Source organism: Trichechus manatus, unplaced genomic scaffold, assembly GCF_000243295.1.
Source record: "Trichechus manatus latirostris isolate Lorelei unplaced genomic scaffold, TriManLat1.0 scaffold00224, whole genome shotgun sequence".
Classification (NCBI taxonomy): Eukaryota; Metazoa; Chordata; class Mammalia; order Sirenia; family Trichechidae; genus Trichechus; species Trichechus manatus.
Window position 1 is genome coordinate 3,370,506 of NW_004444160.1, and position 5,656 is coordinate 3,376,161.

Sequence of the window (5,656 nt, forward strand, 5' to 3'; positions counted from 1 at the left end):
TAGGTCTTTTACGTCTCTGGTTAGGGTTATTCCTAAGTATTTTATCTTCTTGGGGGCTATTGTAAATGGTATTGATTTGGTGATTTCCTTTTTGAAGTTTTCTTTGTTGGTGTAGAGGAATCCAACTGATTTCTGTATGTTTATCTTGTATCTTGATACTTTTCTGAAGTCTATTAGTTCCAGTAGTTTTCTTGTAGATTCTTTGAGGTTGTCTGTGTATAAGATCATATCATCTGTGAATAGGGATATTTTACTTCTTCCTTACCAATTTGGATGCCCTTTATTTCTTTTTCTAGCCTAATTGCTCTGGCTAGGACTTCCAGCACAATGTTGAATAAGAGTGATGATAAAGGGCATCCTTGTCTTGTTCCTGTTCTCAAGCGGAATGCTTTCAGACACTCTCCATTTAGAATGATATTGGCTGTTGGATTTGTATAAATGCCCTTTATTATGTTGAAGAACTCCCCTTCTATTTTGCTGAGAGTTTCTATCATGAATTGGTGTTGGATTTTGTCAAACGCCTTTTCTGCATCAATTGATAAGATCATGTGGTTCTTTTGTTTTATATATGTGATGGATTTCATTGATTGTTTTTCTAATATTGAACCATCCCTGCTTACTTGGTATGAATCACACTTGGTCATGATGAACTATTTTTTTGATATGTTGTTGAATTCTATTGGCTAGAATTTAGTTGAGGAATCTTACATCTATGTTCATGAGGGATATTGGTCTGTAATTTTCTTATTTTGTGGTGTCTTTACCTGGCTTTGGTATCAGGGTTATGTTGATCTCATAGAATGAGTTCGGGAGTATTCCATCTTTTCCAATGCACTGAAATACCTTTAGTAGTAGTGGTGTTAACTCTTCTCTGGAAGTTTGGTAGTATTCTCCAGTGAAGACATCAGGGTCAGGGATTTTTTTTGTTGGGATTTTTTTTTTTAATTGCCTCTTCTATCTCTTTTTTGTTATAGGTTTAGTTAGTTTTTCTACCTCGGTTTTGGTTAGTTTAGGTAGGTAGTGTGTTTCTAGAAATTTGTCCTTTTCCTCTAGGTTTTAAAATTTGTTGGAGTACAATTTTTCGAGTATTCTGTTACAATCCTTCTAATTTCAGTTGAGTCTATTTGATATCATCCATCTCATTTCTTTTTTGGGTTATTTGCTTCCTCTCCTGTTTTTCTTTTGTCAGTTTGGCTAATGGTTTATCAATTTTGTTGATCTTTTCAAAGAATCAGTTTTTGGTCTTGTTGACTCTTTCAATTGTTTTTCTGTTCTCTATTTCACTTATTTCTGCTCTAATCCTTATTATTTCCTTTCTTTTGGTGCCAGAGGTCTGCTTTTGCTGCTCTCTTTCTATTTGTTCAAGTTGTAGGGTTAATGTTTTGATGTTTGCCCTTTCTTCTTTTTTAGACGTTGCATTTATTGCTATAAATTAACCTCTGAGCACTGCTTTTGCTGTGTCCCAAAGGTTCTTTTAAGATGTGTTTTCATTCTCATTTGATTCTATGAAGTTCTTTATTCTGTCCTTGATTTCTTCTATAACCGAGTAGTTTTTGAGCAAGGTGTTGTTCAGTTTCCATATATTTGATTTTTTTTTCTTTGCTTTTTCTGTTATTGATTTCTATTTGAATGGCTTTATGGTCAGAAAAGATGCTTTGTAATATTTCAATGTTTTGGATTCTGTTAAGGTTTGCTTTGTGGCCTAATATGTGGTCTATTCTGGAGAATGTTCCATGTGCATTGGAAAAGAAGGTATAGTTGGATGCTGGTGGGTGGAGTCTTCTGTGTATGTCTGTGAGGTCAAGTTGGTTCATTGTGGCATTTAGATCTTCTGTGTCTTTCTTGAGCTTCTTTTTAGATGTTCTGTCCTTCTCCGAAAGTGGTGTGTTGAAGTCTCTTACTATTATTGTGCAGCTGTCTATTTCTCTTTTCAATGCTGTTAGAATTTGTTTTATGTATTTTGGAGCCCTGTCGTTGGGTGTGTATATATTTATTATGGTTATGTCCTCCTGATGTATAGACCCTTTAATCATTATATAGTGACCTTCCTTATCCTTAGTGGTGGATTTTGGTTTAAAGTATATTTTCAGAGATTAGTATTGATGCTGCTGCTCTTTTTTGGTTGTTGTTTGCTTGATACATTTTTGTCCAGCCTTTGAGTTTCAGTTTTCATCTTTGAGTATAATGTGTGTCTCTGTAGGCAGCATGTAGACAAATCCTGTTTTGTTTTGTTTTGTTTTGTTTTGTTTTTTTGTTTTAATCCATTCTGCCACTCTCTGTCTCTTTTTGGTGCTTTTAGTCCATTTACATTCAGTATAATTATTGATAGGTATGAGTTTAGTGCTGTCACTTTGATGTATTTATCTTTTGGTGTTGACAGTTTCTTTGTTCCAATTAATTTTCAGTGCTGAGTTGTTTTTATGTATTTTCTTTTCATCTTTTTCATTGTTGTTGATTTTGTATTTGCTGAGTCTATGTTTTTCTTGTTCTTTATTTTGATGTGTAGATTTGTTAGTTTCTTTTGTGGTTACCTTAAAATTTATCTCTATTTTGTAAGTTAAAACCAATCTTTTATTTCTCTATATTGCCTTTACTTCCTCACCATGTGAAAGTTCTATGACTACACTATTTAGTCCCTTTTTTTTTTGTTTTAGTGTTGTTGTCATTTACATACTGACCTCTCTGTTTCCCTATTTTCAGTGTTTTAGCTTTGACTTATTTTTGTGACTTCCCTATCTGAGTTGATATCTGGTTGTTCTGTCCTGTATTCTAGTCTTGGGTTGTTATCTGATATTGTTGGTTCTCTAGCTGGAGGACTCCCTTTACTATTTCTTGTAATTTTGGTTTGGTTTTTACAAATTCCCTTAACTTCTATTTATCTGGAAATGCCCTAATTTTGCCTTCATATTTGAGAAACAGGTTTGCTGGATATATAATTCTTGGCTGGCAATTTTTTTTTCCTTCAAGGCTTTATATATGTCATCCCATTGCCTTCTTGCCTGCATGGTTTCTTCTGAGTAATCAGAACTTAGTCTTATTGACTCTCCTTTGTAGGTGACTTTTTGTTTATCCCTAGCTGCTCTTAAATTCTCTCTTTACCTTTGGTTTTGGATAGTTTGATTATGATATGTCTTGGTGACCTTCTTTTGGGATCTACCCTGTGTGGAGTTCGATGAGCTTCTTGGATAGATATCTTCTCATCTTTCATGATACCAGGGAAGTTTTCTGCCAGCAAATCTTCAACAATTCTCTCTGTATTTTCTATTATCCCCCCCATTCTTGTACTCCAATCTCTCGTAGGTTATTCCTCTTTATAGTGTCCCACATAATTCTTAGGATTTCTTCTTTTCTTAAAATTCTTTTATCTGATTTTTCCTCAAATAAATTGCTGTCAAGTGTTGTATCTTCACTCTCACTAATTCTGACTTCCATTGCCTCAATTCTGTTCTTATGACTTTCTGTTGAGTTGTCTAATTCTGAAATTTTATTGTTAATCTTCTGAATTTCTATTTGCTGTCTCCCTATGGATTCTAGCAGCCTCTTAAATTTGTCATTCTTATCTTGTGAAGCTTTCCTAAATTCCTCTATTCCTTTGTCTGTGTTTCTTGGATTGGTCTGAGTTTTGCCTGATCTCCTTCCTGATCTCTTGAAGAGCTCTGTGTATTAATCTTTTGAATTCTACCTCCAGTAATTCCAAGACTTTCTCTTCTTCCAGAATGTTTCCTGGTTCTTTGTTTTGGTCACTTGCTGGGGCCATATTGATCTGCTTCTTTATGAGATTTGATATTGCCTGTTGTCTCTGTGCCATCAGTAAGTTATTTTATTTATTTATTGTATGTTTACTTACTATGTCCTAGCTTTTTGTTTTGTTTTGTGTTGTTTTGTTTTGATATCTCCAGATAGGCTGTGCATGTGAGCTACTTTGGTTATTGGTGACTTTGAAGCTCTCACATTCTGTCACCAGGTGGTTAGAGCTACTACTAGGTGTGTGAGCCTAGAAATCTATTTACTTTTCTTGTGTGGATTCAGCTCAGGTGTCCAGGTCATCAGTCACAGAGTATGTGGTGCAGACTCTCACCTACAGTCCTAGATGGGTAGGGCTACATAGGAGTGATTGGAGCAGGCACAGGTATCTTGCTGCAGCAGGGAGCTATGTGCTGAGCAAGGTAGGGTGCTCATGGCTGCCCCTAAATGCCTTGGTGGAAGACTTGACCCTGTCCCCTAGAGCATGTAGACGGGTGGTTTTTGCAGCTGGACTTCGGGCACCCAATGCTCTTGGCTGTAAGGACTGATAGACTCCACTTATTCTTGAACCCCTGTCATGGGTGGCTAGGTGGAATCAGTGAATCCACCAGTTCTCAGGCCCCTGATGTGGGTTACTGAGGACCCTGCTTAATGGGCAGGGTGGTGTCAAATATCACAAATCTGCCACTCCCCTTTGCCTGTTGCAGCTGAAAATAGGCTTCAGGTATATACCCTGTTGTTATATGCTAATGAGGGCCTACGCTGTTGAATCTGCCCACACAGATCTAGGCAGGGGTTAAGGGAGTTAGAAGTCCATGGACCCCTTTTACCTGTGCTTAGGTAAAGGGGCAGTTTGTTCCCTGAGTTCCAGGCTTAGGGGTTGTAGTGATTTTTTTAAAGCCATGAGACTGGTTTGGGCACTTCCAGAAAGTGCAGATGTTTTATACAAAAGTGGATACTTTCCATGATAAACGAAAATGGACAATTCTTTAAGAGAAGAAGTATTGAATCTTTATAAAAATCTGCTGTGTCTTGGGAGAGACTACCAAAAGGAGCAGACTTCTAAAAGATGTCTGAAGAATATTGTCCTTAAAAGTAAAGATATGAAGGACCCAGAAGATGAAAGAACTTATTGGAAGTGGTGAATTTGTAATGAAAGTGCTAGAAGTCTTATACTTTCTTAGGAAATACAGAGCTATGAAACTATGCTATTATTATGATGCCAACAAAACTAACTGATCGTTATTATTATAACTGTGGATGAAAATCAATGTCAGTTATTTATGTATACCAAATATTGTAAACTAATTATAACTCAAAATGGACAAGGTATACACATTGTGTAAAAAATACCTGAGCTGCCTTACTGAACTAAAATTAATAGATTTCAACTTTTTTTTCATACTGAGAGATTTATCAGCAATCCTTTATCCTCAATTTTATACTGAAATAGTAATTTAGCTACACAATGTTGCCATCTACTAATTATAAAATTACTGATGAGCACTCCATTTTGGAATGAAAATAGACTTAAAAAATATTTTTTTCAAACATGTAAAATTCTAGCCAGTTATTCATAGCTCATTTCTCCATTTTACTGACCCAAAAACCCTTTTCCATCTAGTAGATTCCAACTCATAGCAACCCTATAGGACAGAGTAGAACTGCCCCTTAGGGTTTCCAAGGAGTAGCTAGTGGATTCGAACTGCCGACCTTTTGGTTAGCAGCTTGAGTTCTTAACCACTGCAACACCAGCATACAATTAACTACGCAAAATAATTTCTTGCACGTTTATTTACCTTAACTTTTGAAGGAGTAATTATTTTTGACCCAATTTGGTGTGTTAATAGTACATATTTAAGGTTTTCTACAAACTAATAGCACCTGGTAACGATTTAAATTTAGTTATAGA

General features: G+C 35.8%; 1 pseudogene; it reads left to right on the top strand.

The window, feature by feature from the left end:
- The first annotated feature begins 4,721 nt into the window (after positions 1-4,721).
- On the top strand, positions 4,722-4,983 carry LOC101358633 (electron transfer flavoprotein regulatory factor 1 pseudogene; annotated as a pseudogene).
- Positions 4,984-5,656: the final 673 nt, after the last annotated feature.